This window comes from Humulus lupulus, chromosome 1 (assembly GCF_963169125.1).
Source record: "Humulus lupulus chromosome 1, drHumLupu1.1, whole genome shotgun sequence".
Lineage (NCBI taxonomy): Eukaryota > Viridiplantae > Streptophyta > Magnoliopsida > Rosales > Cannabaceae > Humulus > Humulus lupulus.
Genome location: NC_084793.1, coordinates 111,077,462 through 111,102,927, shown reverse-complemented (window position 1 = coordinate 111,102,927; position 25,466 = coordinate 111,077,462). Strand labels below are relative to the sequence as shown.

The window sequence follows — 25,466 nt, the reverse complement described above, 5'->3', positions numbered from 1 at the left end:
TCTTCACTTTCTCCTGATCAGCAACAATGGCATTCTGCAAAGGCTCAAACCAACCAAGGAACAATGACTTCACATAAGGGAAATTGGGTGCAAGTTTATGCTCACACATGTCTGTTAGAAGCTCTTGGTACTCTTTGGTAGCCTCTTCCCACGCCTCTGTCTCCATTTTTATCTGTCGCCTCCTAAGAATGTGGTATTTCATGATTCCGATTCCAGCGACACTACAAGAAAAAACAATATTCATAACACTTAAAAATTGATAACCGGGAGTATTGATAATGCTTCTGAAAACGCTAACATAGCCCCTGTTATTAAAAGTCCTGTCTTTTTTATAACAGTATTCGAATGTTATGTTCGATGTTATCTTAAACAATTCAATAACACATTTTTAGTTCCTATAATATTCAAATAATAACATTTAGTTAGAGTATTTGGTTATAAATTTGAAGTTTAATCTTATACTTTAAGCATAATACATTCCAACTGTTATGAAAATTGTTATATTTGATCATTTTATAATGTTTTTAGTTCATTCTATTATATAAATCGTAACTTTTTGTCCCAATTATAATATATTATACAAAACATCTATAATTATTATAAATTCTCCCAGTAATAACATTTTGTTATTTTGTAGTAAGCATTTTTAATTGTTGTAAAAAGTTTTTATTATTGTATTTTGATTAAAAAAATCACAATTGATCACAAGTGTAATATTAAATAGATCAAAAAATCTAAAATATTCAATATATATGATAAACCATGAGTATTTTTACATTTGAAGACGAACTACTTCAAACCATGACACTGTTCACTTCAAAAGTTCTTAGTTCTAACTTGAGTTTGAAAGTATACATAATAAAATTCTAGTCTTGCACATCTTTTGCTTCAAAAGTAAAAAACAGAAACATAACAAGATACACAAAAAGTAAACCATGAAGCTTGATCCACCCTCCAATTCATCATCTATTCCATTATGCACTTGTCTTTGTTGTGAGGTTGATTTGCTTAGCTACACAAAAGTTTAAATAATTAATGCTTAAACATAGAGTTAATAGTAAACTAAAAGCGTACAAAAAGAAAGAAAGTTAATAACCTCATTACGACTTTATAAGCTGGCCATGCAATTACACTAACTATAACACATAGGCATGAAATAAAAGATTGAAGATGGTTGTATAATTATGATACATCAAATTGCTAGCATGGTTTTCTAAGAAGTTCTTAACAGAAGCAACATGAGCACTCTGTTCTTTGAATGTGGTGCTACTCCAAAGAAAAGTTTCAATATTAATATCATTTATTAAAAAAGCTGCCAGATCTGAGACAGCAAAAATTAAGGGAAATGTGCATCAACCTTTTATCCAAGGACTACTTCCTGTAACTGGAACGAAATAAGAAATAACCCAAGAACCATGGAGATAGACTATCAGAATCTGTTGACGCAGGTTCTAACTCCATTCCTGATCTCAGCAGAAGCCTTCCCTAGGAACCAAAAAAGGAACAATGTTCCTGTTAAATTATTCTTGTATCTAAAAGTACCTTGTTTGTGTTTATAACAGCTAATATTTGCTTTAAAAAAAATACCAGCTCTCCAGCAAGTTCATATAAAGGTTCATTGAGTGTTGCTTGCATCATGTGACCAATTCTTCTTAGAGACATCATTCGAAGAAAACAATATCCAATTATAAATAAACTATTTTTAAAATGAAACCTATGCAAGTACCTGCAATAAGCGTAAAGCACAGTACTGGCTGGCTGCAGGACCTTCAAGTTTAGCAATCACCTAAGATATCCAAAAACAAAATATATTCACCAACTTGCATAATCCTCCCCAATCAGCTATTTTAAGCTGCATTTGCAGCTGGAACTTTTTTATATCCAAAAGTAAAGTTTTTATGAAAATTTAATGATGCAGAAAGTGGATGTGATTATAAACCTTGTAAAAACAGCCAAAATAGAAAACTTTTCAAAAATTATGCTTCTCATATATGTAATGATTATAGAACATTATGTACAATTTAGATTTTTATGCTTTGGTCAATAAAAATCCACTCAACTAACAAATAAAATATACAACTTCTATGGAACTAAGCAGATTTTTTTATGAAGAATTAGAATTACATACCAATGGCCTAACCACAAGATAAATTTCAAAACTAGAAATAAATTAAATGATAATTAACTGCACTTCCAATTTAGTCTAGTGCGGAAGACATCAGAAGTTACCAAACGGCTTCACTTCTCTAACAGAAGTTATAGCTAATTTTGAGAAAATAATCATTCTTACCTTTATGTAGCAAGCTCCAGTCTGGTACCATCTACGTTGGAAGCATTCCTCAAATAACCTGAAAAGTAGAATTACACAGTAGCACATATAAAGAGAAATTAAAGAAATACTCAGTTGATCTTTCGGCAACCGAGAACAAATCTGCCCAATGTCTTCCATCAGTTTTTCAGGCAACACTCACTACTACGTCAAGATACTCAAGAAAATTTCTGATTAATTCACATGTCTTATCTAGAAAAGAGAAAGTTTTGGAATCAGGAACAGCTGTCTGATTCTTGTTCACACTTTGCCTGCACATAAATTACACATGAACAAATACATGAAATTCTAGTGTGATCACACATAGGTAGCATGAACAGTCTTGACAAGTAAATAATTACCGAAGGGCACCAGAAAGTAAATTCCAGATTTCATTCCACAAAAATACCTAGTTAACAAACTAGACATGTTTTTGCAGTCAAATTCATTTTCATCAAATATTAATTGATTCTCATACATTTTAACTATTTTTACTAACTGCAGAAATATCACCTACGCATCTCACAATACCTTAAAACCTGCTCCTTGGATCACTTCATACCTTAACTAGGGTTAAAAGAGGCCTAACAAATAGAAGAGGTTCTAGACTTCAACTATGAAACATGAGATAGCAGCACTAACAAAGATAGAGAACTAGGGTAACTAAGTTAGCAAAAAGATCCAGTAATGTTTTGCTTAACAAAACTACTATAAACATTACTCCATTTAGATAATGGACAAAAACAGAACAATTGTACTTTTGAGGTAATTTTATTCTCATTGAATGTACCCGGATATTACTGCATCAAACACCCTAAAGAGAATCCACTCCAAACACTGAGAAAAATGAGGCATCTCTGCTGATAACTGAGCCAGCCTCAAAGCTTCTTCATGTTTGTCCCTCTGAATACAAAACCTGAAATGACCCGAAATCACTAATAAGGCTTAAGGGCCTTGATTAGTGTGCCAGGAGGGCATTAATGGAATAATTGTGATTCAAATGAGTAATTATATGTCTAATAATGTTTATATGATAATTGATGATATTATGTGGTAATGTGATATGAAATAAATATGTGATATATGTGAGAACCATATTATTATGTGGACAGGTTCGCAGAGCACGACTCGAGACGATTCTAGGGTCAGATAGCGGGGAAAGTCACAACGGGACTTAAGATATGACTTTGGATAAGTCGGGGGTATTTTTAGATAGCGAGTAGTGATCTGGACTATCGCGTCAAGAAAATAAATATATGGAGATATATTTGAGGTTAGGATGTCTAGGCGGGAATATTAGGGGATTTTACCATTTTGGCCTCGGGGACAGTTCCGACACCCCGAGCCTCGGGATTAACTTAATGAGTGAGATAGACATAAGGAAGCCTTTAGAAAACACAAACCGACTAAAACTTTTACCTCAGCTTTTTCTCACTCTCAAGGAAAAAACAAAGGGAAGGGAAAAACACATAAAACTTAAGGAGAACAAGTTGGAATTTCTGAGACTTGTGGTGAGGATTTGGAGGTTTAGCTCAGGGGGAAATGAAGGAACTAAAATAGCGATAAAGGTATGAATCTAATCTTCTTTTCTGTGGTTGAATTCTGAGTTCTAGCTGGGTTTTGGTCAAGTTTTGAAACAAACATAGTTTTGATGTCTTAAGGCAGAATTAAGAAGGAAACTTAAAGATTTAGCTTGGCTTTGGCTTGGTGAGGTGATTCAACAGAAGAGGTAAGTTTCAACTCATGATTTAGAGGTTTTAAATTGGGTTTGAATGGCTGGTTTCAATGTTTATAGCTCTTGAGTTTCAGAAATTGAAAAGAGAAGATTAGTGCGTGTTGGGTTGAGTTTTCTGTGGAATTAAGTTGTTTAAGACATGTTAAAGATGTTGGATTTGGTTGGTGTTGAAGTAGGGAGCTTAAGGGTGGTTGTGGCTGAGGTTTTGAGCTTTGAAATTGTGTAAATTCTGGGTTCGAAGGGGAGGGCCGCGACTCAGTTCTAGAGCGCTGCGGCCCTAGAATGCAAAGGAGCCAAGGAGGCTCGGCCAAAGGCAAGCGCCGCAGCGCCCAATGCAAGGGCCACGGCGCGTGTCTTCCTTCAGGGGTCGTGTTGGTTCTGTTTTGGAGAAGGGCCATGGCTAGGCTTCAGGGGCCGCTGCCCTTGGTTGCACACATGAATTTTTGAGGGTTTTAGGCATGGGAAAGTGGTCTAGTGTGCTCGGGTTTGGTTTCACCACCGTGCTTGGTGGAATTGGAATCCTAGGAGTTAGTTTTGTAACTGGAAATCCATATTGGAGTATTAATGGAACCCTATACTTTGGTTGTGACTAGGTGATAAAGGCTTAGGCTCGGGAACGGATCGTGCTTGAGAGGCGTTGCTCGTAATTCAATAACCGCACAAACTAAAGGTAAGAAAACTGCACCTGGTTGAATATATGTGAAGGACTAAGAGCTCCCTATTGTAAATTCTTGGAAAGATGGTATTATGCCATGCAAGCCATTTAGTGAACCAACGGCCTAAGGGCGCCAAGGGTTTCACTAGCGCACAGGGCGCGGCTCGGCCACTGGTAGCCGAGGACAGCTTATTATGCACTGAGCTCGGTTTAAGCGGGCCGGAGTCAGTGGGTTAAACAGAGGGTGTGGCCTAAGTCGCCAGCCCTGAATGTTATGTGTTATGAGTGTAATATGTGATAGATTGTATCTTGAATCTGAATGTATGTGCCGAGTATCTGTTGTGAGTTATCTGATGAGGATTACATGCCTAATAAGTTGATTGTCTGTTATTATTATCTGAGTTGTATATGATGTTTTCTTGTTGGGCCTTGGCTCACGTGTGCTACGTGGTCCAGGTAAAGGCAAGGGAAAGCTTGACCAGCCTTGACTGGAGAGCTCAGCGAGCGGAATGTACATAGCCAGGTGCTCAGTCGCCACGGTTGGGGTCTAGGCAAGGACGTGAAACCTGAAGTCTGTTTGTTTGCCTTAGTATGGCTAGTGAATACTCATGTATTTTTGGGAGTCTGTAAACTTATTCTAACTTTGTTTTCTTATGGGATCCCATGTTTACTACAGTTTAAATATATGAAATGAGTCTTTTGAGACCAAAGCCTTTTTAACCCTAGCTCTTACATGTTGAGTGACACGTTTTTAAAGTGTTGACTTGACTAGTGAGTCTTGCACTTTTATAAGTACACAGTGTAACGGTCTTGGCTGTCCAGGGCGTTACAAAACCAGAATTATGTACAATATCTTCAACAAAGATCAAGAATAACAACAAACAAAATTAAAAAGCTGCAAAGCAAACAGAATATAATTTTGGTAACCAGAGGCAATTCATAGACACTTATGCAATAACATCCCAAACCAAACACATATGCTTGAACCTAATCTAACAAAGGGCTTCAAGTCATATTCCAACCTTGTGGGCTAGTAATTAACGCACGAGCTGAGATCTTCTTTTCAAATTTCAATAGAAGGTAGACAATATTATATATAGTACAAGAGATTTCCATAATTGGACAGTAAAAGAAACATTGGACCTTCACTTTCATATAAAGGAAAGAGAAAATAGTACCTGAAGAAGATGCCTTAAAAGGCAATGCAATATGGTTTGAGCTTAAGGAGTTGGCTCAAAACACGAAAACTCTGTACAAGCTGAAAATGACATTCTCTGGGAAACACCAACAACAACCCTGGCATTTGGAAGAAGCCCCAAAGGATATACCTCACGATCAAATTCCAGCTTTGGATCCAACTAAAGAATAATGTTGGGTCACTTCACAAATTGGAATACATAGACAAACTATAATGCTTGCCCAAATTACTTCGGCAGACCCTCAATTTGAAAAAAGTAAAAATAATTTCATAACTTACAAAACCTTATTATGTTTCTTTTTAAAAAGAAAATGATTTTCCATTAAAAAAAAAATACTTGAAGGAATACAAAAGCCAACAATTTAGTAGCTAGTGACCTCACCTTGAAAGGAACTAAAATTGCACACTAAGGGAAGGGGGAAATTTAAAAATAAGGAAAAAAAATGCTAACAATGAAGATAACCTTTTATTATATGCAAAACCTGTGGCTTCTAGCACTAAAGAATACGTACCTGTAAGAAATCCTCCTGCTTAAAAGGGTCAGCACCCAAAGAAGGATACCAAACCTGTAAAAATAAACTTCCAACTAGAATAAATATCAGACAAGTAAAAGAAACAGAATTAAAGCAGAAACTCATTAAGCAAAAATGGTCTTGCAAAATATCAGAGATAAGATATTGAACTTGATGACTCATTACCTGTATCCCTCTATGTCCATAATCAAACCAAGATACTTCCTCAATTAAATTTGTTTTGTCCTCTAATCGACTGCAAGTAACCCAAAATAATTCAACAGAATCAGTTAGTTCCCTTTCACGCCCATCATCCAAATCAAGAAGAAAAATCTCCCCATTTACTCTCAATATCAAACACCTAAAATGCAAATGTTCGTTATAACTACGTATATAGCTATTTGCAGACCATTCAATATCATTTAGACCAGCAATACCTAGCAGGCTCTCTTGCCAGGTAATCAGAATTAAAGCAAGCATGATTATTTGAAATACAATCTCTTGGAAGCTGATTAGGGATGAAGCGCATTGATGCTAGATGGCTCTTTGCAGTCATTATCGAAAGTTCTCGTACTGTAGAAAGTTGTTTGTCATTTTATCACTTAAAAATGTATGAAGAATATAATCTTTACAAAATCATTCACATACAGAATGCAAGTTAAATAAAAAGCATTTGGCTATCATCAAATAGGTATTAATTTGAAGGGAATTTTATAAGTGAGCAACTGAAAATCATTCTTTACCTGTAAATCTGGAGAAGTAGATAGGGTCAATTCACCAACTAATTTTACATGGAATATATGGACATCAAATGGCCAATAAGTGACTAGTATATACTCTTGGTAGACATCCATCCCCATTGGTTTGGCAAGCAATGATTTTCAACAAAGCAAGGAGCTCTGATCAAGATGATATCTAGGGTAAAAAATCAATTCATACCTGTAATCATAGCAACAGTAAAAACAATTTAGTTGAGCAAGATTAACCTCCCACCCAAAATAACAAAAGAAACAGCTCCACATCACAAACAAAATTAATAAAATGAAATTTAATATGAATAGCTATCTCACGTGTTAGAGGAGTCAGTGTAATTGCAGACAACAACAATCTTCCCCATCCATAACAAACCTTGACACTGAATCCTTTGTTCCTGCGTAACATCGCCAAATACTCACCACTTCCTTAAACAGATATCAGATATGATTAACTCATGCAAACCAGCAACAACTAAATACATTCCATCTTGGCTAGCCACCACATGTTGAACTGGCCAATTTTGAGAGATATATGATACCTGAACAAAGGCAAAACTATGTTAGAGACATCCATTTATTAAAAAAAAAGTAAAAATTAAAAAGGGTAATGTATCAAATTTGTGTATAGAAGGCATAACTGGAAGGTTAAGATGTAGCATTTTAAGCTCATCAGTATCTTCTGACTGCACAACAAGCAATCAATCATCACCATAAATCACTTGACGAACATACGTCGAGCCAGAAAGTCCTCTATTGAGGCAACATTTACCGAAAGAAAATGAAAAAAATCTCCCTGTAGACTGTTCCTCGATGGTATAAAGCCTATATCCATATTCATCCCACCACATCATTGATGTGCCACTCATTAATGGTTCCTATTTACACTCCCGGTTAGGCTTAACCACCGGAGAGGATACTGAACTTAAATCTACAAATTAAGTTTTATTTGAACCAGAAGATTGTACTCATTAATTTTTTTTCTATAAGAAGACAATAAGACAAATAATTTTTCTAAAAAACAAAAGTTTTAATATAGATAAAGAGATGAAAAAGAAAAAAAATGAAAACTTTAGAATTAAACACCACTAGTCTGAGTTTTTTCAGCTAGGACTAACCAAAAATCTTATAAAATATATACATAAAAATATCTTACCTGTACACTTGAAACAAGTCTAGCCAGAGCCTTAACCATGCCCTCAACAATATTGGTGTTCTTGGGATGCCTATATAGCAGATACCATAAATTAGGCCACTCAAACTTAATACAGCTACATAGGAAAATATCCTAAACGAATAAAAGAAGATTGGTACAAGTGATCTTACATATCAAAATTCTGGAAGAGAATCCGCAAAGTCCGTGCCTCCAAACAAAAACCCTGTCAAAGTTCCACCTTTGTAATTATTCAAACAACTTTACAAGGCTCTACCATAATCTTCTATCTCACACATACTACATAAATAAGGAGTATGTTTCCACTTCTAGAATTACCCTCAGGACTTCAAGAAAGAGAATGTGATGCCATTAAGGAAAATCAAGAAAAGTTGCCTTCAACAACATACTAAGAAAAACCTGCATTTGGGAAACCATGGAGAAGAGAGAGAGAGAGAGAACAGACAAAACAACATGAATTTTAGTTACTGGTTTGGGTAAACGAAAAGCAATTTCATAACCAAGGAGGAAATAAAAAGGGGAAAATAGATTTTTGAAAGTTCAAGATCCTAGAATCAGTTGTAACAACACAAAGTGGAGATTATGCTCCTTTCACCTCATAAGAAATTATATTTATGTGTAAAATTAGAGAGGTTATGAACCCATGTGGTAAAATAATCGAAAACACACCTCACATTCTGTGATAAGGGATGACCTATAAAGCCTGATAATATGAGCAACTGACTGCAAAACCAAACGTTTGTAAGAAGGCTCTCTTGCTTCTCCCTCAAACTGATTGAACATTGAAAAAATTTAGGAGAGCAATAATGAACCATGAAAATTGTCCCCAACAAAGCCAAAAAAAACAAAAAACCTCATGGTGGACAAAAGATTTATGGCAAACACACATTTTAGGAACAAAACAGCAATTACCTCAGCATCGAGACGAAGTGAAGTCATTAAAAGCAAACATATCTGGTGATGCAAAACCTGTTGAATTTCAATGCGATTTTTCAGTCTGAACAATTTCATAAGCAAGTCTAAAGCCTAACATGCGGTGAGTGGATTGCTTAGTCTAGAGCTGCCAGGGTTTCCAAGACCTGCCATTTTTCAGTGTAAAGAATTAAGACAAGAATTCCAGGTTTTTAGACAGATATAAAAAAAAATACCTCACATAGATAAGAATTTAATCGCGTGAGAGAGAAGGAGGAGATAGAGCAGGAGCAGCAAGACTCGCGTGAGGGAGAAGGGGGAGATTGAGCAGCAAGAATTGCGTGAGGGAGAAAGAGCAACAAGACTCGTACAGGTCGTGGTGATCCAGCGGCTCAACAGAATGGATTGGAGACTTAGTGTGAGAGAGAGTGAGAGAATGAAAGATAGTTGATGGAGTGAGTCTGAAAGAGAGGGGCAGAGGAGGCAAATGGGTTAGACAAAATTTTCATTAGGCGCCTGTTTCTATTTCATTTGGTGCCTAAATTGGCCGTGAAAAAAAAATTAAGCGGGTGTTTTTTTTTATTTGCCTATTAATAATGCTTTTTAATATGTGTCATTTTTTACTGTAATATATACTCAAAATTGTTGCAGTGCGACCATTTTCTTCGGCCCCTTAAAGTAGGAATCCACCTTATTCTCCTAATCCATCTCGTCTAACAACTCCTGAACCTCATCGGAACCCCAGGAATCGTCCTCGGCATCAGTAGAAGCAATGGCCTCGGCAACACTTGTGTTACCTTTAAAACCATAAGTACCAAAATGTTACTTCACGAATTCAGCAAACAGGGTTGTCCCAAAATGTTATCCAGAGACGATATTATCCCAAATTGACGAAAACTTGGTAATGGGAACCATGAATTCTCAGTAGCCCGAGTCGTATCTGGCCTATATTTTCTAAGAAAATTAGTTTCTCTAGGAGAACTGGAAGAAGAAGAATAAATGTGAGAATTGGGAAAGAGCTTAAACTTCCTTGAAGTAGCTTTCTTGGCAAAAATACTCCACATATTTATGAAAGAGAAGGGGTAGAATTAAATGATCAACTGAAAGTGGAGAATCAGGGGCAAATATATCATATTTCTGGGCAGCTAAAGAGGAAGATTAGGAACATATTGAGAAACAATAGATTGGAGAGTACAATTGAATTTTGAAGCGAAAGGGAGAAGAAAAATGGAAGTGGTAATTTTTTCTCCGATCACACTTGGTCACCATGTGGAGAGAGTGTTCCTCTGGTGTGGTGTGCTCCAGCAACTTGCGCGACAGAGAGAGGGTGTAAAGACTCTGGGAGAGAGTGAGCGAGAGAAAGATCGATGGAGAGGGAACTGAGAAACCAAGTGTGAGAGAAAGAGGCAGAGGCGTCATTAGGGATTGGGTTTTGAGAGAATAGAGCTAGGCAGAAACCGAGTGGGTTACCCTCCATTTTAACTTTACCCAACCATTTTTTTCCCTCCCTTTTAACTTTAGCGCTTTCTAACTTTTTAAGTTACCTATTATAATACTTTTCCAATCAGCATATAATTATGTATTATAGAAAGAGGTATTTGATGTAGTGGAGATGTTGAGAATTGATCCGGAAATGGAAGCAAGCCTCCACTGTGCGAGCACAGATGAAGACTTCGGGGGTAAATGTTATCCCTGTTTCCTCCCTTCATTCGCGGCACCGCATACTGAGTCCATGGATGAGGAAGGAGTGAGCTTTGGCAGCCCAAATATCAGTAAATCTGAAACGGTGTGTCGGAATAAAAGTCGGGACCATGAAGTTGGCATGTTACATGTTCCCGGACCCTTTGTTCGGTGTCACACGGGGTGTGATGAAGATACCATTTCCTCCAAGTCTAGAAATGGACCAGGACGACCATGGATGAACCTGAATGCTGGTAAATGAACCAGGGTCTGGGTAAACAAATAGGGATGTTAGTAAATGAACCTGAATCATGTGCCTAGGTTAGGTGCGATAAGCTGCTGTCGATACTGACATCACCCAAAAAAACACAGATTTTTGTCCCCATAACTAACCTGCAGAAGAGGTTACATACAGAATGTACACCGTCATCTCAAAATTGTATTGCCACTACTCTGACGAATGTTTTCCCCCGGATCTCCTTCGAAGCCCACACGAACTAGACTGAAGCTGCGTAATGTTGTTAGTCTTATAGCGTGGTTATGCTCAGACCAGCCCAGTGGACCCTGATTAGTGCATTTAAGTTATTAAAATCCTTTTTATTAAGCCTCCATCAGTGAGCAAATAGTGTTTGTACCCTTATTGGGTACGGATTAGTCCGTCCCAAACACAGAGCACTCAACTTCCTATAAATATGAACAGTTGTGCACTGGGAAAAGGATCTTATTTTTCTCTTGTAAGCATACACTCTCCTCAAACTCAGAGAAACTTCATTGCTAAAGCTCCTAATAGCTCTAATACAATCAACTCGTGGACTAAGGCTCTTTAACTTCCCAACCACGTAAAACTCCTTGTGTGATAATCTACAATCTTCGCTTTCTAAGCTCTCTTATCTTTATAATTCTAGTTTCTGAAAAACTTGGTAAACAGTGAGTTTAGGATAATGCTGGAGTTGAATTATCTACTGTTATTAATTTAGTAGAGAATAAATTCAATGATGTTATCAATTTTTTGGATGATTGTTTAGTGGTGGCGAATGATCTCTTAACTGTTTTAATCATCATTTTTTTTTCCTTCATTGTTTTTGCTAATAAAGTGAATTGATAGTCCTTCGAGTACGACTGGTGTTACTACTATACAAAAATATTTGGTAAATCTGAAAATAAAATGCATTCATAGTACTACTAAATTTTCTTGCCAAAACATATAGTCGCTTGTGAGAAATTGAAGGTGTTCCCAAGATACTTTGTGTAATGCCCCAAAATCCCTAATGCGATTTAATGATTGGATTAGTAGGTCGGGAGGGCCATAATTGATTTATTATGCTATTAAATTATTATATGCATGTTTATGTGAATTATATTATAATAGCACGTTAAATGCATGTAGGTGGGTCCACATTTCATCACAAGGGCATTTTGGTAATTTGGCCCGTTGAGGGCATATTTGTATATTTTGGTGCATGTTTGTGATTTATGGATGAGATCGCATTGTTATGTGGATATGTTCGAGCTATTCGGCATGAGACAATCTTAGAATGCAAGTTAGCGGTTTTGTCATAACGGGGTCAATTATTGGGATATTGTGTAATGAGAATGATTATTTGATGATATATTGGGAGTTAGTGAGATCAGGAGGAAATTCTGGGTGTTTTGACTATTTTTCCCCCGGGGATTTTTTTGGGACCCTGAGCATTAGGATTTACTTGAGACTACTTAAGCTTGAAGTAACCTGTCAGAAGAAAACCTACGTTCAAACACTTTTTTCTAGCACATGTTATCCTTTTTTACCGTTAGTCGCAATTTCAAAGGAAACTTGGGTTTTATTAGTCGGAATCAAGCGAGGATCGAGGCATAGTGATCCTAGGAAAGATTAGAAGACTATTGACTGAAGTATTTAGCGAGAAATAACTTAATCAAAGGTAATCTAAGCTTTAAGTGTTAAGTTTTAAGTTTTAGAGTTTCTAAGCTCTGATTTGGATTTTGTGTGTTGATGAGTTTTTTATTTGTTTGAGCCTCGGGATTTAACGATTTTGGATCATTAGGATATTTGGGAACTTTTATTTTTTGATTTGGAGATGTTTAAGTAGGATTTTGGAAGGATTAAAAGATGGAAAATTGGGGTTATGGCTGAACTTCCAGGTGGGGTCGCGGCCCTGTTCTTGGGCGTCGCGACCCAAGCATGGTGCATATGGGTGGCGGAGTTGAGGGGCCTGGGGGCCGCGGCACTTGGAAAGGAAGGCCATGATGTTTGCTTCAGGCACCTCTGTCTTGGCTGGGGGCCGCGGCTCAGAGAGGTGGGGACCGCGGTGCTTGAGGGTTTTGAGGCCAAAGTAGAGTTTTGATCATGGGAGCTTAAACCTTAAGCCTCGAGATCGTTCCTACTACCCGGCTTAGTAGGATTCGATGTCCCAGAGGCTAGGTCTTGGTTTGAGAACTATTTTTATTCATTTCATTGATTGAATCTCATAATTGGTTATGACCAGGTGACCGTCAAGGAACGAAGAGGTGATCATTCTCAAGGGTCGTTCTTTTATTAATTCTTGCTTGAACTAGAGGTAAGAAAACCGCACCCTATATATATGACATGCGAGGTTATTATTGAGGCATGTTGAGTGTGTAAATGTGGACATTGATTGCATATTAAATGCTTAGCAAATCTTGCTTACTTGTGTATGGCACTGACTACTCAGAATCGGCATTGGCCGCGTGTTACTGACCTAAGAGTCAGAAACGACATAAGTGTCATGAAGGCAGAGCCAATAAAATATTAGATCTAATTGACATCTGCATTGAATGACTCATAAGGAGCATTAATGTTGGACCGACCCTAAGTTCGATGAAAATTATAAGCGCTTGTCTAGTCTATGACAAGTTACTCAAAGCCAGGGCCAAAGGCCTAGGTGACTATTTTTTCACATGGCTAAGGGAACGGAATCCCACGTTAGTGACTCTATGGTCACTCAGTAGGTTTACGTTGGTGACTATCTCATCAAATACCTATCTCGTTTAAGCTAGTGAAATGATCACTTATTTGTAAATGGAACGGAACCCACCTTAGTGACCTTTACAACTGTCACTCCTCTATTTTGGACTAAAAGTCCTGGATGATTATTATGGTCATCGGTTGATGTTATATTCTTGCAGTATTGAGTTTTCACATTTAAGTTTTCTTGCAGTATTGAGCTGAGGTGGTGATGTGTACATATGCGGCCGCTTGACCGCCATGGCCAAGGAGTTCTCAAGGGAACTAGGGGGTTTACCCTATTTTTTCCGCTTAGATTGGCGGGTTGTAAATTTTAAACTGTAATGACCATTTTGTATTGTAAATAACTTATAAAAAAATTTATGGGCCCATGGACAATTTTATGTTCTTAATAAAATATATCCTTTCCTTTTGATTGGTTTCCCACCTTAACCTATTAATAACACCTAGAAGCACGTTTTTAACCAAAGAACTCGATAAGTGATTTAGGCACGATTCAAAGTTCACCGTAACTGTCTTAGGGTAACCAGGGCGTTACACTTTGTGATAGAAAGCACGTTAGTCCAATTCCTAAGACATTTTCTAGAATCTAATATCTTTAGGGAAATTTCACTATTTATGCATAATATTGTGTATAATTACTAAATAATACCAACACTAATTAGTTTTTCAAATTGGTGCTAAACTTTCACCAAGTATCAAAAATACCCTGCTCATTTTTTCCCACCAAAAAATTTTCCCCCCACAAACACTCTTACACTCTCTTTATCTCTCTGTTGCTCTCAATCTTCTCCTCCCCGAAACCCAATCCCAAACTGAAGGCAAACCTCAAAAAGCAAAACCTAGAATCGATCTCACCCTCTCTCTTTCTCTTCCCCGAAGTCAGCCACCCAAGCTCGTTGAACCAATGTCGGCAACGAAGCTCTAAACCCACGACCTCAAACCCGTCAAACCCATCAATCGAACCCATATTCTCATTAAGTTGAATTCTTGAACCCATATTCTCATTATTGTTGTTTTGATCCCTTTGAATCTTGTGGTGTGGAATGGGTGTGGCAGTTCTTAGGTCTGTCATATTTTCTGGGTTTGAACTAGTAGCTCGATAGGTTCGATGAAGGTTCGATGAAGGTTCGATAGAAGCTCGATTGAACTATGGCAATATATGAAACTAGCTCGATAGGCTCAATTATGGTTTGATAGTAGGCTCGATAGGGTTGTTGAAAAATTCGATGGTGGATCGATAGGAGCTCGATAGATATGTGGTATAGATAAAAAGGGCTCGATAGGTTCGATAGTAGGCTTGATGGATCTGTGGTAATAGATTACTAGGGCTCGATAGGTTCGATAATGGTTCGATATCAGACTTGATTGTAGCTCGATGGTTATTTATGTAGACATATTTTGCTTAGCTCGATGGTCTCTATAGATTTAGGTTGTTTATATTGCTCGATTGCTTCTCGATAGTTGCTTGATAGGGTATATTACAGCTCGATTATAGCTCGATAGAGCTCGATGAAAACTTATTTCAGTGTTTTGATGAAATTTTTTTGAATTTATTTTATTCTGTTTTCTTACCAATTTTTTTTCATGTGTTGTTGCAAATTCCTAAGTTGCTTGTTCTGTTCAGTGATCACTTTCCTAGTCGAGTGACATATCAAGGTAGTAGCACTTTAAATCACATTAAGACTAGGTTCATGGAGCTCAGGCTGCTTAAAAGGGCTAAGGAATCCCCTTTCAAGCAATTATTTTTGGCTTTGGAGTTTAATTTCTTTGGAGTCTTGGTGCATCAACTGCTGTTGAGGAAAATCGCCAGCAACAATGAAGTTGAGGTGCATTACTTCTTGGGGTTGAAGTCTTGTAGATTTGGCATGGAATATCAACAACTCCCGCTGATATCATACAATTCTCTCCTTGACATTGGCACCAGTAACATTCGTAATCCACCATCCATACTAGGGTAAGGCTAATCTGTAGGCCCCTATCCTAGTCCTTGGTATGATCTCAGAACCCTTATTAAACCGGGAGTCAAAACTCCTTTTTCTTTCCCAAAACATCTTATGCTTTCTTTTCTACATTATTCGAAGAAATACAAAGTCTCTCGTCTTGGAACTTCGTGTTCCCTTATTTAGGAATTTGTGAATTCTTATGTCCTTTCAGATAGGCAAATACTTATGCCCTAATAATTCTAATATCTTCAATGGTTTCCCTGAACTAGTACTGAATCAAAATATTCTCTGTCTTTCATTTCATTACATAGAACAAGTACTTCTTGCTCTCTACCTTACTATATCTTATGCCGAGTCACCCTAATCGTTGACCGGTATTCGCCACTGTGACTATTCCATCAAGGGACCATACTTGTCTTGATGCCTCGAACACTAGCACATTTGATGCATAATTCTAAAAAATCTGAATCACTTCTTCAGATTGCCAGTCTATATGAAGGTAACCAATAATTCTCTTATACTCTTTGTCTTCTACATCCTTTTCCAAAACTTGGAAAATAATGGATCTTAGTCTGACACCATCAACTTCGGTGTCCTGCAGAGACATACAGTCTCTCTTCACCCATACCCACTATTATGATACTCGTTTTCCATTAATCAAGGTGTGTTAGCTCAACCAGTTGAGTCGCAACCTTCCATGTCCAACCATCTTACTTGTAGTCTAATATGGTCCACTCTTACGGTCCACTACTATACCTTTTTACCTTCCAATATACGGACTTTTAGATTCCAACATCAATTTAAATGTCATGGTTACAATATTCATCTAGAATCTCCACCTCAACACCAGACTCCATCGGATGACTCATATGATCTTCATATCTTAATTTATTCATGCTAAAATAGTAGGATTCTGAACCATTCCTACAAAATCTTCTCTTTGAATTTCATTACCCATAGAGATATATCTATCCATTACCAACTACAGGTACTATATTATTCTTAATCATCACCTCATGTTACTTTACTATAATTCTTGGCGTCCTATCCAACTGGCACAGATCTTACCAACTTAGGAGGTTAACTTCCATATTGATTTTCCCTTTATAAAATTAAGGGTTTCCAATGCGAATCACCCATTAATTTTCACTAGGTCTTGGTCTCAAGGTTATTCCTTTACAAATAGCCAAATGCTCAAATCATTTGCGCTAATGCATTTACTTCTAATCCGTGGATGCCAGCACTGCATCTTAACTGTGGCTATCTAGCATTACCATAAACTTAATGCTCCATGTATACCATTTGTATTCTTGTTCTTTCATCTACTGTGATGCACAAACAACCATCCCTTGTGTCTCTACCTGGGCGCATCTTAGTCTTTGATACACTGCCTTATAGTTTCACGTCTTAAACAAAGACATTATCCTTCATATTTCTCTTCTGTATCCATCCATCGTATACGAATTCTAATACCATAGGGTGCTAACCAATCCTTATTCTATCTTCTGAGAATCTGATACAAAACTATCCATTCAGTCCAACTTTAGGTTCTTGTGTCATCCTAATCCTAGGTGTAACTATCCTCGAAGATGCTTCAAGAAGTGACTGACGTGTCCTACTGGTCTCACTGAACTTCTCACCCCTCAGGCATTCATCAAAAATCTATTTGTGGCTTCTGACTAAATTCCTTCATACTTAATCCCCTCACTTCCTATAACGTGACCTTGATTACCTTTGGAGAAATAAAAGCTTACACTTTCTAGAGCCTTGCCTGAAACCCTGTGTTATCTGTCCTGGTATTATCAACGTAGTAGTCGTTTGCATTCTGCTTCCAACTGGGGGTAGACCAACACATTCCTAACCAATCTAGATATGACTCATCCATGTCGTTCCTATACTCTATACTTGTCAAACTTACCTGTGTCATTGAAGCATTGGTCAGTTAAGAACTTTCACTGATAATCCATTATATCCTACTTGGTGCAAGAACTAATTCCTAGAATGTCTCTTTCCTTAATCTTCAACTGGTAATAACCACATCGAAGATCAATTCCTGAGAACATTTCCTATCTTGCAACTAGGTAATTGAACCCTTCATTCTCTATAGGCAATGTCAACGTGTCCCACGATATGATGCTCCGTTTGATCCATCCTTAAATCAAATACTCTCTTCAACTGAACCATTAATTATTTCTGCTAGGCTAATATCATCATTCACGATGTCTCTGATACCAAATCTATCCATACCCAAAGCTCATAGCGTACCCAAAAATTCTCTGTGCACCCATCTGAAACCGTACTGGCTAATCCAGTTTCCATTCTGTCTAACTGATATATTCCAAGTGATATCTACCCCAAAGTCTAGGCATCCCGTAGATGCAACTGAGTCCTTCCCTTCAAAACCCAGACATCATTACCATCTCATACACTCTCTGGTTGTCCCTTATTTAATTGATTAGCTCATACTCAGGCTCATATCAAAACTCTCATATGACGAGCTCAATAACTTTTACCATAAACCTTTTACCACTTGTATTCCAATTCTTCTCTTGAAAGTTACCAACTCTTCCCCAACAGACACTAATATCTTAAGCCTCATTGTATAACAACCTTGGGGCATGTACTTCCTATATGAATCTTTTCTTAGAGATATGCAACACCAAATTCTTCAAGCTCATTATATACAAAAGAACGAGGACTAACTAGTCAATCAGTCACCTCCAATAGACTATCCTCAAGGTCTGACTGTAACGGGGAAGACCAGTCCTCCCTTCTCTAATCTCAGGCAATCCACCCTAATGTTCTTAACTATTCCATGTAGAAAACATGCCTTCAATTAGCGACCTCCCAGATGATGTCTCCCGCATCTGGCACATAATAAATAACTTTTCCAGGCCTCATCGCCGCCCTGACAACTAACCTGTAAATTATAACCCTTCCTGTCAACACCAGGAGTAGTAGAACTATCTGGGGTCCATCTTTTCTGGTTACTAAGTAACTGCCCTTACTTAATCCCGCAAATGGGAATACCATTACCTTTGCTTCTTGTCCTATGGCATTCACACTCCATATCTTATCTCTTATGTCTTTAATAACAAGGCCCTCCCTACTACATGAGCATAGATAGAAGTCCCATGCATTGGAGCGACCCTAACGCTCCGGGCCATCCCAGAGTTCAATCCTCATCAAACTAGAAGCAAATCTAGCCAACCCACCAAATTCATTGACATACTCTGTCGTTATCTTACCATTCTGAACCGAGATCATAAAGTCATTAGTCTTTGCAGTTCAAACTGCATCATAGTAGTCTCTTTTATCAAATCACTATCTGAATTCCTCCCAACCCATCATGACACATTTCGGGTCTAGGGTACTATTCCCCACCACATCCGGGCATCCTTCTGCCACATGCGAATGGCGCAACTACTCTATCGCGGCCTACCATTCTCATATCATCAAGGACAAAGTCAATCACGCCCATCCACTGATTAGTTCTTGAGCAAACCCCAAGCCTTCCTCATAAACTAGAGGATAATGCTTCTAACGGCGTTCATACAATAACTCTTATCTGTTTCCATCCTCAAGTTAAACCAACATTGGTGCCCTTACTGTCAAGAGATACAAAACAGTGTTTCCCCAACGAAACCCGGTGTCTCAACCGTTTAATCTCCTTATCCTGATCTAGTAGCCTTACTCACATACCAGAAAAAATCTACTGCAAACTCCAAGGGAAAATGGAGGGTTCCAAACCTAACTATCATCTACAACCCCCATTCTAGCAATACCAGGTCCAATAACCATCTTGAGTACATACATTCTGAATCAGTCTGTAATCACCGTCTTAACCCCTCAGCCTTGATATTCATATCCAGAATCATCCCATGGGCAGGTCCAAACAATCACACACACAATATACATATCAGAACACCAATCTATATCACTCATGCATTAATTATCAAATTCCGTTACTAAAAAATATACTCATACACATCATGTTTTTTCTATACTAACACGCAGATAAGGCATATAGGTTCAATTTAAACAATTAACCACTTAATCATGTCATTAAGTACCTAACCGTGAGTCGAGCTTATCTTTAGCGTTGAGTGTACATGCCCAGTCAGCCTTCAGGAACCTTAAACCTAGATCGCTTTGATACCAAGTTGTAACGCCCTGGATAACCAAGATCGTTACAGTGTGTTTAAAATAGTGCTTAACTTGCTAAGCAAGTCATTTGAACTTAAATGTGTAGCTAAAGACTAAGACAAGGTCAAGTAATAAAATATTTGGTCAAAAACTAATTATTTTTCATTAAAATATTAAGTTCGTACACGAGATCCCAAAAATTATTTTATAGATTGGTCAAAGATAAACATATAAAATTTAGACATCCTAAGCGACAAAAACAGGGTTTAACCCTAGTTCCTCCCAAGCAACCCCAACCATGGCGATCGTGCAGGCTGCATATGCACATACCACCCCTGAAGCTCTCCAACTCATGGCTTGTCCAGCTATCAACACCCTTACCTGCACCACGTAGCACTCGTGAGCCAAGGCCCAACAAGAAAACTTAAAACAACATGCACAACTATGCAACAATATAAGACAGTAAATATCATACCCCAGTGTACAAGCATTAAGCTACAGTAGCATTTAATCAACCTTGACCCAACCAATTCATTTATTCAACAGTGTACAAGCATTAAGCTAAAAAACGACAAATATATATTCTCAAGCATACATCTTAATCAGTAATACAAGTGATTAGGTGTCAGCATCCTAAGACTGGGCCCTCTATTTAGTCAGCTGACCCCGGCTCACTTAGGTCGAGTCCTCTGACTATTTAGCTGACCACGGCTCGCTTAGGCTGAGTCCTCTAATTATTTAGCTGACTCCGACTCACATTGGCCAAGTTGCGTCTAATGCGCTTATCAGTAGCCTCGACACCCTTAGGTCACATTCATATAAAGTATATCATCAATATAGCCACACATTACATATATTCAGATACAGGGAACCTTAGTCCCAAATACAACCACATGGGTGCAATTTTCTTACATTGGATCCTGAGCAGAAAGCGTATATTGGCCTCGAGCATGATCCTTAATTCATGAGCCCTTGCAATATAACCTAGTCACATAGCAATAGTGGATAACATTTAAAATCATAAACCAATTAAAAGCTTTGGAATAAAATACAAGCCTTCGGGACCTCGACTTCGACTAATACAGGTAGTAGAAATCATCCCGAGCGCTTAGGTTTAGATCCCGAACCCAAAAGCCTAATTTGGCTCAGGCTGCCTAGGCTGGTCGCTACCTGGCCCTAAGGTTCGCGGCGCGCCCCCTGACAGAAGGCGCCACCCCTGACTTCTACAAGCATGCAGGCCATGTCCTGGCCCTGAGGGTCAGATGCGCCTACGAAACAGAAGGCCCCCCCAGGCTCCTGGGTTACGTGGCCCACGACGCCCATGAACTGGGTCATGGTGCACCCACATGAACCCATAATTCCCTGGGTTATCTTGAGGTTTTCCCCATCTATAACCTCAAATTCATATCCCAATTACACTCCCAACCCAAACCAAGTCCTGTAACAAGACCAAGCCTCATAATTACATATCTTAATCATAAAAACACTTAAAATCCCACTAAATTTATCATCCTAAATCATCAATCAGTCATTACTCAAAACCTAGACAAATTCATCCTAATAACCTGAATTCTCAACAAAACAGAAATAGGATCCTTACCTCAGTAGAATTTTTAATCCCCTAGCTATTCCTTGTCCCCTTCTAGGCTCAGTCCTTCAATCTCCAAGCTCTAAATCCTAGACTTCTCCTTCAACAAATTCAAAGCCCCAAGCACAAGAGGGAGAGAGAAAAAAAAATGTAAGTGAGAGGGAGAAAGAGAGATGATAGTCTTCCTAGTGATTTCTAGTGAGTTCTGGTTAAGCCTAGAGTGTAATTGACCTTATCCCCTAACCAAAAGACCAAGCTACCCTTGTTACTTACCCAGCCCTCTACTTACTTCTAAGGGTAAAACGGTCATTTTCGTGATTCCCGCTAATTCCTCAAGTGTTCCTAACATTTACCTATTAATCACGTCGTGTCCAAATAATTATCAAATACTTATTCATTATTCAATAAATCCAAAATATATTCTTTAAATTCCCAAAATACCCCTAGGCTCCCTCAAGCTAGGTATTAAACCCCGCCATGACTATTTCGTCAAATCGCTCACTAGGATCACCTCAAGCTGTATACTGCGAATATATCCACATAATAATGTGGTCTCAATCATTTACCCACATATATTAACATTTATGCCCCCAACGGACCAATATTACAAATAGGCCCCAATTATTAAGAATGGGCCCACATGCATATTTAATACTCATAAATATGCATATAATCATACTCACATTATCGTATATATCATTCATGCCACATAGTCATGCATTTAATAAGTTAATCACACATATATCCAATTATGCCTTCTGGGCACATTAATCAAGGAGCTAAACCCTAGTAGCATCTTTGGGACGTTACATTGAGGAACCGCGCAAAATAATTATGGAGCGGAAGAGTAGCTCCCGCACTGATGTGGCCTATGCTCCAAGCCCCAAACATGCCTGCTCTGGTATGGGCTTTCTCCTCCTTCCGGGTAAGTCAGTTATAAAATAGCCCCAGAGTCGACTTTACTCCAAGGGCCTTCTCTAGCTGATGCTGCACCGAGTAATTTCAGAACTTGTTCTTTTCCTAATCCATTTCCCACACGTTTCAAGTGGGAAGTTTGGTCCCCTTCAGGACTACGGTGCCTGCCTGGACAATGTCCTCCACGTACAAAGTAATGTCACGACTCATGATCAGGGACCTGGAAGTGACAAGGAAAAAAAGAACCAAGAAGTTCGCACCAAAACCTAAGAAAACTGGTTAAGGTTCAAGGATTCTCCTAAAACTGCTTGGAGAGGTCCCCTCCGGACCCAGATCTGGGATCAATAGAGATCCCAGGATCTTAAGTTGGGAACTGAAGGCCAATGTTTCTTCTAATTCACCCCAAACAGTCTTAAGGCATTCAGATTGATCCGGGACAACCAGACTGATATGAGGGGTCACCCAGAAATTATACGGTTCATGACTACCACTATCCTACCTAGAATTTCCCTACTCGGTGGTCATGACCCTAACAGTTTTATAGCCGTAGAAATAGTGTGACAATGAAAACGACCAAGAAGGAATAAAAAAGAGGACAAAATGACCAAAAAAAACTTACTGTGAGGTACTGGATTTGAGAAGGCGAAAATGTTAGCAGAATCTCAGTCTTGCACCTACGGAGACAGTGCAGCAGTTCGTTAGTACTCCCAGACGTGTGAACTGGGACAGATCTGTCACCTGGTTGAATGGAAAGAGGTCTCATCAGAAATAACTGAACACGAAGGTGTATCAATCGCCTGAGAATCTCGTCGGCAATGTTGGACATACGATGCTTTCTCCTATGCTCTATTAGTTTGAATATGTGGGATGAGTAAAATGTGTAAATGAGCCTGGTTAGGTATTTATAGGAAGACAAGATACTGTTTGATCCAACAATCCGCAATGAAGATCCCAAGACTAACCTCATCCAACGGTCCTTGATTGGGCAGAGGCATTAATTCGCCCAATCGAGTACTAAACTATTGATTTGTCAATCCACAATCCACACCTACTATAATGCCCTACCTCCTTAGAGTCGTTACTAAGTGAGTTTAAAACGTGCATTCAACTCGCTAATCGAGGTTTTAGGTCAAAAGTGTAATTAAATCATAAACAGAGTTATAAACTTTGAAAGTAATTCCATTTACTAAAAAGCATAAAGTGTTTGACATTTGGGATCCCAAAATATTGTTTAGAGATATTTACAACATATAATTACAAACAAAGTCGACTAGACGACAAAATCTAGGTTTAATACAATCATCTCTCAAAACCACTGGCTCTGGCAGCCAGCCAGGCCAAACATGTGCGCGTCGCTTCATGCTCTCCGTACTCATGGTTGGTCGATTTTCTCCTTGCCCTTACCTGGACCACAGAGCACCCGTGAGCCGAAGCTCAGCAAGAAAACCCTCACAAGCAGAAAACATATGCATAATAAACACATAGCATATAAACGGGGCCATCAATAGGCTAAACACATACGGTCATGCCGTCCCAGGTGCTTTACCAGGCCCTGGGTTCGTGGTCCACACCGTGAGGATATCCCAGGAGTCCTTTAGGGTCTCGCCCTGGCAAATCGCACTCCATATGCTCAACACTGCTCACGACCCCTTGCTGCACTCGGCCTTGCACTCCACGTGCCTAACATCGTTCCTAGCCCCTTGCCGTTCCCGACCCCTGCCGACCTCGGCCTGCGCCGTTCCCGGCTCTTGCCGAACATTTACATATTTGCATTCATAGCATAATAAAGCATATACTGAACATGAACAAATTTAATCAAAGGACTACACCCTGCAATACAATCATATTGGGCTCTACCCTGCATACAAGCTCTATGGGAACAGTTTTTTTCTTACCTAAGTCCCGAGCTTTCCAAGCACCGATATCCCAAGCACAGTCCCCTAACCTGAGCCTCGCCGTAACCCTAGTCACAACGCATTAACAATATCCATCCATCAGGTTCTAATCCATTAAATAGCTTTGAGTCACAATTCTAATCTTCGGGACCTTGAATCCTATCAACCCGGATGATAAAATCCATCCCGAGCCTTAGCAATTAGGTTCCCAAGTCAAAACCCTCAAGTCAGCCTGCACTTTGAACTAGGGTCGCGGCCCAACCCCACAAGCGTCGCGGCTAGCCTCAAAACAGAGGCTAACACCTCCCTGAAACATGCACGGGCCACAGCGCGCTTGGCCAAACGTCGCGGTGCGCCTCGAGTACCATGGCCTCCCAAGGCCTCGCGTGCACATGGGCTGCAGCATGTCCCTCCTAGGGCAGCAGCCCTCACCTCCAAACCCAAAAAAACACCATTTCCTTGCATTTCCTTCGAGCCAAACTCCACATATCTCAACCAAAATCACCCCCAACCCCAGAATTGAGCCCAGAATTCATACTCATGCAACCTAGACATACCAACAAACTCAAGAACCAACTCCCACACCCATCAAACAATCAAAACCAGTCCTAGAACCCTACCATGCATACTCTAAGAAAACCAGCAGAAATTCCAAACATATTCCTTATAATTAAAAACTTACCTTTGCTGGATTGAATCTCTGAACCAGCTCCCTAAGCTCCAAGCTTCAAGCTCCTCTAAATCCTAGCTGAATTCCTTAGCTTCTAGTTAGTTCACCAAGTTTTGCCTTGTTATGCCATAGAGAAAGATGAAGAGAGGACAGCTTCAAGAGAGGAAGAAAGAGTCAGTTTCTGAGTTTCTAAAAACTTCCTAGGCTTTGTTTTATTTAACTTAAATTTTAAGGTTACCTCAAGGCTCGGGGTACCAAAAATGTCCCTGAGGGAAAATGGTAAATGTCCCCAATATTCCCTCCTAGACATTCGAACCTCAAATATATCTCCAACTATTTATTTCCATAACCCAATAGCCCCATAAAACATCTAATACCCAAAATACCCCTCGACTCG

At 38.8% G+C, this 25,466-nt stretch overlaps 1 pseudogene; it reads right to left on the bottom strand.

The window, feature by feature from the left end:
- Window positions 1–3: 3 nt before the first annotated feature.
- LOC133819725 (uncharacterized) lies at window positions 4–11,356 on the bottom strand (annotated as a pseudogene).
- Window positions 11,357–25,466: the final 14,110 nt, after the last annotated feature.